The following is a 9,684-nucleotide window of genomic DNA, read 5'->3' as shown; positions in this document are numbered from 1 at the left end:
AAATATCCTTCAAGAAATAGAGCAAAATAAAGACATTTGCAGATGAAAGAAAATGAAGAGAACTAATTACCAGCAGGCCTGTGCTACAAAAAAAAAAAAAAATACTAAAAGAAATTTTTCAGAATTAGAATTTTTCTGAATTTTTCAGAAAAAATACTAAAAGAAATTTTTCAGAATGATAGCAGAAACTCAGGTCCTTAAGCAGGAATTAAGCATTAGAAATGATGTACATAAACAGACTTTTTTTAAATCTTAATTTCTTGAAAAAACATATGACTGTTCAAAGGAAAATATATAATATTGTACCATATGAAGATGTAAGGAACATAACAATTGTCATAGAAGGGACAGGGGAAAACAGTAAATGGGCCTATTTGGTTGACAATGCTTGAATTTTATGTGGAATAGCACGATACTTATTAACTCTACAGAGACTGAAAAGTTTAAGTTGCCTATTGTAATTCAGAAGCAATCACCAAAATATATTGTGAAGAAGCACAGCTAGAGAGCCAATAGATATACTCACTCAGTTTTTTTTCTTTTTTTTTTTTTCAAATTTGGGTTCTCAAATACTTGAAAATATTTGATGCAGTACAATTTAATTATGCTTTCTAGTTCTGAAGCTATACATCAGCCTAAAAAGAGATACACATGTGAGCATGGCTGAGGATGAGTGCTGTTTATTTTAAGACTAGAATATTCCTGATGAAGACTTCTATGATAGAGTTAAAAGCATTTGTGGTCCAAGATTTTGGTTTTAACTACTAAAACCCGAACCATCTGCTCTTTCCCATGAAAATCTCCTTGACCCTTTTTCCCTTTCCCCATATTTTATGTGCCCCTGGGAGAAGGTTTCTGTCTCCCATTCATTCCTATTCACACAGTAGGAACAAATCTGGAAACTTCTGTGAAGGAAGTGTATCACTGGGAAAGTAAACAAGTGGCCTGAAATTCGTGGAATAGCCATTTATTAATTTCTTTTTGTAGAAATAGATGAAAAATAAATTATAATCATTATTTTAAACAAAGTATGATAATTTCACTGAGATCTCACCTGTAAGATATCTCTGCCTGTCTCATTTAGGAATGATGAAAGTATGAAAAATATCTAAATTCCTTTTTTGTTTAGGATATTTTTTTATATATCTTTTTGTTTATATATCCATATTTATTACACAGACTAAGGAGAAATATGCCCATTTCTATTCAAAATAAAGCAAAAGGAAGTTGTAATATGATTTCACCATGGATGGAAGTCATAACTGGATTTTACCGTAAAGTGGCTGGAGGTTGTAAGCACATTTCCATCTGGGCTTATAATCTATCTAGAACACTCTTCCCCTGTTATGGAATAAGAGAGGAAGAGAGGTCAAGAAATGTCTTCCTTTCTTATGGAATAGTTCCTTGGTGTTTCCTGCAGAGAATTAATTATAGTCTTGGCATAACTCTCTATCAGGTTCTCCCTGCTGCTTTTCTCCCTATCTGTGAATGAGAAATTCCAGTGTTAGAGCTTATAACAATTGACACAGCTGAAATGCAAGTAATATCTAAAGGCTGTTTGTGCATAATATTAACCAGGAAATAGACACACATAAAACCTTTTCACTGTTTTGTTTTGGGGATTTTGTGAACTGGTTTTAATTCTATCTGTATCCTGCATCATTTTTCCTATGTCCTTTTCCACATCTCATGTTTAAAAGAATCTAGGAATGAGTTAGTTCAAGGAGAGGAATTTTAGGGCCATTGCTCTTATGATCTGTTGGGTCTGCCTCGAACTTAATTCTCACTATGAAGGACACAGTAAAGTATAAGTTAAAATCTATAGAAGAATGATTAGAGTCATGGTACATGGGATGAAATTTCAGTTCCACCCTACTCCTAGCTCCTGTGACCTTGAGTAGTTACTTCTTCAAGCCTTGACTTTCTAACCTTTAAAATGGTTGATGATAGTATTCATGCCATGGGTCAATATAAGTATTAAATCAAATAAACCATTTAAAGCACTCAACGTAATGCATAGCACATCATAAGCAATCTATAAGTGTTAGTTATTATCATCATATTTCTGTCTGTTTGACTTTTTCCATCTCAAGAAATTTCCTGTTGGTCTTTTTGCAAAGAAACCAGAGTGACCGTTAGCTCATCCCATCAAGCATCCATTAATAATGCAGATAGACAGGTTCATGTTTCATAGCCAGAGGCCCAAATTACCCACAGCCATCTTGTCCAAAAGAGAGGATAAAAGTCAGCAGGTTGAATTTTTTCCAGACTTCAGCTTGTAGCCTAGAGCATCTTGGATCCTCAGCTGCTTCAGCAGAAACTCAAATTTTGCTAATTAAAAAAAAAGAAAAAAAAAAGGTGTTCTTCATTCAATGATGAAAGAAGAAAGTAAAAAATGTATTATGAAGTGAGTTTTTATGCTGCTCTTGATTTATAAATGTATAAGAAGTAACAAATGTGAAAATATTCATAGGTTGAATTCACATATTTCCTAATTCTCATGTAACTATATACTATATGTATAAATATTTTGAAAACAAATTACTTATAAAACTTAATGAGTTCAATATAATAGGATTTCCAAAATATAATTAATTTGAAACGTGTATTTGGCAGAACTTAATCAGAGTTCATTTGGGACCATGAGCAGAAAGATGACCCACTGAATTATGAATTATTCTTTTGTGATATTGGCTTCAAATCTTTCTTCCATTTGATTGAAAGTCATCATTTCTCATCTTTCCTTTGCATCTTATCCTGATGTCCTTTCAGTTATTCATCGTTCAGTAAAGTTTCACTCCCTACTCATCCCTTGCCCTCTGACCCAGTTGTCAGAAGATACCTTTTGGTTATCTACCCAATTCACAATTCATTTTTCTGTGGGAACTAGCCCTCCATTTATCTAGGAAATTTACTCAGGAACCATGCTTTTCCAGTGTCAACCTGTCCTGGCCAAGGCCAATTGGATCTTAGGTGGACACTTGATTTAAGCTGAATCAGATCATCCCAGAGATTTGGAACTGGGAACAAGACATTATAAATTATAACATACTGATATGTTAAGAAGATTTAAACTCAGGAACACTGGGACACCCAAGAGAATAGAGCAGCAGAGAAAGCCAGTTAATGGAGGAGAAAAATAAAGTGGAAATAAAGGCAGAGCAAAGGTATAGCTTGAGTTCTTGGCAACTTTCTAATACATGATTCCAGTCTCCTTGATAACCAGCTACATTTCTGCTCTATTTATTTACTTATTTGGCAAGTCATTCATATACATTTTTTGAATGTCTAGCCAACCTTATGCTAAACATTTTTCATATTCTCTCACTAAATTTTTAAATTATAGTCTAAACCACAACCATCCAACCAAATAGCAAAAACAATGGTGAGCATTTAGTAGACTATGACAATGTCTCAGAAAACTTGGAGACTTGATTTTGGTTATCATTGTAAATTTTCAAGTGAAATCCCAATTGTATAATGACTACTCTCAGCTAAGTGAGCTGAAATAAAAGTTCCTTTCTATAAAATGTAGTATTACCTTCCAAGACTGCCATGGCTAGCAGATGATACTCTCTGGCCACTATTATGACATATAATCACATAATAATCAACAGAGAATTTTGATATGGAGAAAAGAGCACAAATATGATTTTTAGCTTTCACTTATAAAATATCATTGACTAGGATATAAGACTAGGGATACCTGATACCTGATGGCAAAACTAAACAAAAACCAACTCTGACCTACTGATTCCTAACTTTCTATGTCTATATATTAAAATAGTGCATGTCCATAAATATCAGTCTTCAGGGAAAACATATTTTCAGATAATCCTAAATATAAGATGTGGAGAAATTATCATTTGTTCTATGAGTAGTCAACTTTACTAGAGAAAAGAATCGTGCATATTTAGGTAATGGATGTAAGTCATTTGTCAGCCTACTGCTATTCCCCTTCCCCTGAGGAAGCAAAATTGTTGTATTAGTTCAAGACATTAAACTTGTATTTAGTTTCTCATATTAAACATCAGCTAGCATCATGTGGGTTGTTGTTAGAGCGAAAACATTAATAGTTTCATCACCTATACTCTCTGAGTCCAAGTTCTTACTACTCATTTTGTTTTTAATCCACTGCATGTCTAGCTTGCATTGTTACATCTCTATCAAAACCGTGGAAGTCTTTTTTTATTGTTGGATTCCATAACCACCCCCTACCAACTCATTTAGAGTAAAATTCTAATTCTGTCCCATAACTTGAAGACCAAATATGATCTTGGCCTAACCTTTCTCTCTAGTCTTACTTTTTGCTACTCTTCCCCATTAGCCTCTTATAGCTGCTCAAACTTGAATTAGGGAAAATTGGTTGTATTGTTTATTAGAGCTACCATAACAAAATATCATAGACTGAGAAGGTTAAACAATAAGGATTTATTTTTCACAGTTCTGAAAGCTAGAAGTCTGAGATCAAGGTATTGGCAGGGTTTATTCTCAGGCCTATCTCCTTGGCTTGTAGATGGCTGTCTTATCTCTGCCTTCAAATGGGCTTCCTTCTGTCCATGTCTGTCCTAATCTCATCTTCTCATAAGGACACCAGCCATGTTGAATTAAGGCCCATCCCCATGACCTCATTTATCTTAAAGATGTTATCTCCAAGTGCAGTCATGTTTTGAGATACTGGGGATTAGGGTTTCAATATAGGAATTTTTAGGGAATACAATTCAGCCCATAATAATAATGACCTATTGATGAATATGCTCTGGGAAGTTTGGACAGGTCATGTTAGAGTCACAAGGTACTTGAGGAAAAGTAACAGAAGTACAAACCCAGTGACTCTAGAAGCTTTGGGTGTGACATAATCTTGCCCACTTGTGCTCTTGGATGCACAGACTTGAATGTGAGGCCTCATGACCACTTTTTTCCCCCAGAAGTCTCCAGGGAGTCAGTGTGAGAGCAGCTGAGCAGAGGAAGACAGAGACCAGTATATAAAATCAGTGGTCTGCTGAGGCAGCTCCACATCTCTTCAGAAAGTTGGGGCCAACTGAAGGAGTCTCAGGAGGAAACCATCACTGATGCTGTTTCTCTGGTGAGAAAGCGAGTCTTGTGAAAAATGGCAGTGTAAGAAAACCATTTCACTTCCATTTATCATAAACTATCCAATGAAATGACTATGCAAATAGCAAGCAGCATGATGGATTAGGATAATATTATTAAGGAGTTTAAAAACTTTTTAAAGTGATTCTTGCAAAATGTTTTTCAATAAATAAATGTCATATTGCCTAGCTCAGGCAAAGACCCACAGGATTTATCATATTATTGAAAGAAAAAATAAAAGATGGAGAATTTAAAGTCCGGGAAACTTAATGAGGTCACCCCAAATATACCAATAGAAGCTCATTTTAAAATGAACTATTTCCTCATGTGAGAAAACAGTAAACAAAGACAAAGATTAACAAAAACAGTGAATTTTGAAAATAACATAACAGCCAGATTATGGATTCTCCAGGGCGGTGATTAAAGTCTCTCCATTCAAAGAGGGGGAAACTATAAGTACCTACTGCTTAAAGATGGAATATAGCTTTATTTACATTGTTCATGGAGGATTTTGGAAATTTCATTAGGACCAGTCTTTTCTCTGAAAAAACAAGAGGCACCAGCAGATGAAGGTATTTCCTGTACTTTTAGAATGGCTGATTCATATTCGTTAAGGCACTAACTAGAGACTGACTTTCAGATCTCTATGTACATCTAATTGTGCTTTGCTTGTGTCATGAAGTTTTCATTCTTTCGTGTGTTATGGCCCTTAGTCCTAGCTCAAGCTATGTTTGGATTAAGGACATTTTTTTAAAGAATTTATTAGTTTATTTGGCACTGGAAGAGGGAGAGAGAATGTCAGGTAGACTCTGCTCTGAGCATGGAGCCCAACCCAGGGCTTGATCCCAGGACTGGAACTGAGGGCATGACCTGAGCCAAAACCAAGAACTGAGCCACCTAGGCATCCCAAGGACGTATTTGATGGAAGATATAGCCCAAGGAACTAGGGTTAGAGTCTTTCCTCTTAATTCTATACTTTTCCCATTAGTTAGCTAGGAGTGTGCCAATGGCAAAGGCTTCATGGAGCAGATATCTGGGATTTTGAAGCTGGGACTACTCCAGGGGAAGTTGTAGAATTTTGCCTGAAAACAGTCAATAGCAGCTTCTGGCTCTCAGACTCCTTTTTTTTTTTTTTTTTTTTTTTTTTAATTTTTATTTATTTATGATAGTCACAGAGAGAGAGAGAGAGAGAGAGAGAGGTAGAGACATAGGCAGAGGGAGAAGCAAGCTCCATGCACTGGGAGCCTCACGTGGGACCCGATCCTGGGTCTCCAGGATCGCGCCCTGGGCCAAAGGCAGGCGCCAAAGTGCTGCGCCACCCAGGGATCCCTCTCAGACTCCTTTAAAGGGAAAGCTGAGGGATCCCTGGGTGGCACAGTGGTTTAGTGCCTGCCTTTGGCCCAGGGCGTGATCCTGGAGACCCGGGATCGAGTCCCACATTGGGCTCTCGGTGCATGGAGCCTGCTTCTTCCTCTGCCTGTGTCTCTGCCTCTCTCTCTCTCTCTCTGTGTGACTATCATAAATAAATAAAAATTAAAAAAAAAAAAAGGGAAAGCTGAACAATTATGATTTTTTTTTTAGCTGTGCAACAATGATGTATATATGGGTGATGGGGAGGGATGTCTTTACCTTAGCAGTGTGAATTCAAATTCTTCATTGATTAAAAGGTTGAGATACAGATATCATTTCTGAATGGAAAATAGGTTCTTAAAAATATTCATAATACTTAGGAATGTCCTGGAATTTGTTTGCAGAACAATTCAAAACTTAAAGTCTTGTGTATAAATCCCTGTGGGAATTTAATACATTTTTGGTGGTTTCCTGGATTTAAACACAAGGGGATGATTTTAAAAATTCCTTCCTGACCTAATTTATGCTGCACCATAACCAGAGATAGGTTTTTATAATGTCCTTTTATTAAGACATTTAAATCTGCTGTTGAGCCTTCCTATCAATCCATTTGATGGGGCTGATGAGTTATGATGCAAGCAATTAAGGCAATTAAATTCTTCAAGACACAGTGTTCTGAGAAATTATGTACTTACTATGAAGGCAGCATGAGATCTATTTTTTTAAATGTTGGACCGACATGAGCAAGTGTCATCAATAATGCTATTTTTTAAGCAATATATGTCTTAGAATCGAAGAATAACCTTGCTTTTTAAAATTTTAATAACAAGTTTGTGCTTAATTTCACCCTCTAGGTTATTTATTACCATGCATCCTACATAAGCAATTAAAATCTTGTCAATAACACATCATCTAACCTGCGTGCAGACGACCTTTGGCAAGTCATTCATCCTCTCTGCTACTCAGTGTCCTTATCTTTCTGATAAGGGTTAGATAAGGGCCTCAGTTGTTGCTATGTATCCAAAATAGACTTGGTTTCTGTGGGTCTGAGGACAGCCCAAGCATGTTTATGCTTTCTAACCTCCTTGGGCTATTCTGTTGTGTAGAAGAGGTTGAGAACCACCTAACTGGATTTTAACCTTCTGATTCTACTATTTTAAGATTCCAACAGTGTTTTTCATGGAATGGTAGATCTTCACCCTTTACCATTGGAGATGACGTTTGTAGGGTTTTGCCATTGGTGAGAATTTGGAAGTGAGGACAGGAATTTCACCCTGTTTCTGTATAAGTCCCTGAAGCTTGTATGTGATGCTGGTAAAGGGACCTGTAGTGAAGGAAAGAAGCAGGGATGGGGGGGCTGAATTGAGAGGATGTTTTGGATTCTAGGGACTCTTGGGAACCCGGAGTAAAAAAAAAACAATCACTAAGAGAAAGTGGCAAGATCAGAGCTGAATGATAAACCTTATGCTATTCGGATATGATACTACCTTGGGGGAATCTGTAAATCCTAGGATTTTCCTGAAAAAAGAAAGCTAAATAAAATATCTGAAAAAATACATTGACATTTTTTGAGTTATGCAAGAATACAACCCTGTAAAAAAGGAGAAAATGATATAGTGAGGTAAGAAGAGAAACAAAACCTGCCCCTTTCTAGAAGTAGCCACTGCTTACATTTTATTATGAATTCTTCCAGATATTGGCTTTGGATAACAATCCTATAAAATATTCATGAAACTTACCCATTGTGTGTTTTTAAAAATAAGTTAAGTATCATCATATTATTATGCTGCTTCCCTCCCCCATCTAATATAGTCAAAGGTTGTAAGATACCATGATATATGCCAAACTATGTAAATGTAGTTTGTTCCTTTAATGACTATTTAGGATTTTGTTGAAAGGATGTGCCATAACCTCACAAATCAGTTCTCTCACAATAGATATTTTAATCATTTCCAGTTCTTTACACCTAAGAAATATTCAGTAGTGAACATCTTTGTCTGACCGGTTGGGCAACTATCCCTGTGGAGTAGATCCAATGATGGAAAATTCTTGGGACAAAAGGATTTAGAGTGTAGGTAAATTACTAATTTTTTTTTTTAAGATTTATTTATTTATTCATGAGAGACATAGAGAGAGAGTCAGAGGGAGAAGCAGGCTCCCTGCAGGAGCCCGATGCGGGACTTGATCCTGGAGCTCCAGGATCACACCCTGAGCCAAAGACAGACGCTCTACTGCTGAGCCACCCAGGTGTCCCTCTAAATTTTTTCTTTCCAAACTTTTATGTCAATTAATAAGGCCCTCAAGATTGTATGGTGCTTTTGTTTTTCACAGCTATACCAACCCAGGGAATGATCTGTGTTTTGAATCTTTACCATTTTTATAGGTGAATTGTTATTCTATAGCTTTACTTTGCATTTCTTTAATTATCAGTACAATTTTTTAAAATAAGGTAATTTCCAAAGAGACTCCCACTCACCTACTGACAAAAAAATGACATTAGTTTCCTAGCTAGGTGGTAATGAAAGAAAACAACTAAAAGGATATATTGGAGGAATTTAGGCAGAATGCAGGCATTAATTTGCATTTTCTAATCAGAAATGCATTTATTTTTCTCTTTGTCCTCTGTGGCTCTCCAATTTGAATATTCAGCAGGAGAAGAAGGCTGACTGAATACTTAGATTTAACAACAATAGTTAAACATATTCCTTTCTTATGATTCTGCTCCATCTTTCTAAGGTGAAACATTTCAAACAAAGTAAATCTTAATTTTGAATTCAGATGGCTCACTGCTGAAATCATTATGAACACAGTAGAAATGGGAAACTTTTCAGAATATTTTACCTCTGTAGACAAATTGGCACTTTCAGAGAACATTAGCATGATGTAGGCCCTGTGTATCATTTCCATCTCTTCCCTTACCCCTTCCCTAGCCTTGTCAAAGCCAAGGTTAATGGATGCCCTAGATTGAGGATGGCCCTCAACATGAACTTCCTGGGCTGGCTGGCAGGCACTGTGTTTTCCAAAATGATCTGTCCTGGAACATTTGCTCTCTCACCAGGCTCTCCTTTTCCCTTCTTCCTGTCCTCCCCTCTCTCAACCTTCTATGCCTCTCCTCAGCCCTTCCGCACACCCTCCCTTGCTCCCTTGCAACCTTGCTCAGCCAGCACTCACACTTCTGTCTCTTGGGACACTCATCCTGGGGAGCCCTCCACTTACCAAAGCCTCACTCCCTTCTCTGTC

This window comes from Canis lupus, chromosome 15, assembly GCF_003254725.2.
Source record: "Canis lupus dingo isolate Sandy chromosome 15, ASM325472v2, whole genome shotgun sequence".
NCBI classification, from domain to species: domain Eukaryota; kingdom Metazoa; phylum Chordata; class Mammalia; order Carnivora; family Canidae; genus Canis; species Canis lupus.
Note: the sequence above shows the minus strand (reverse complement) of the source record.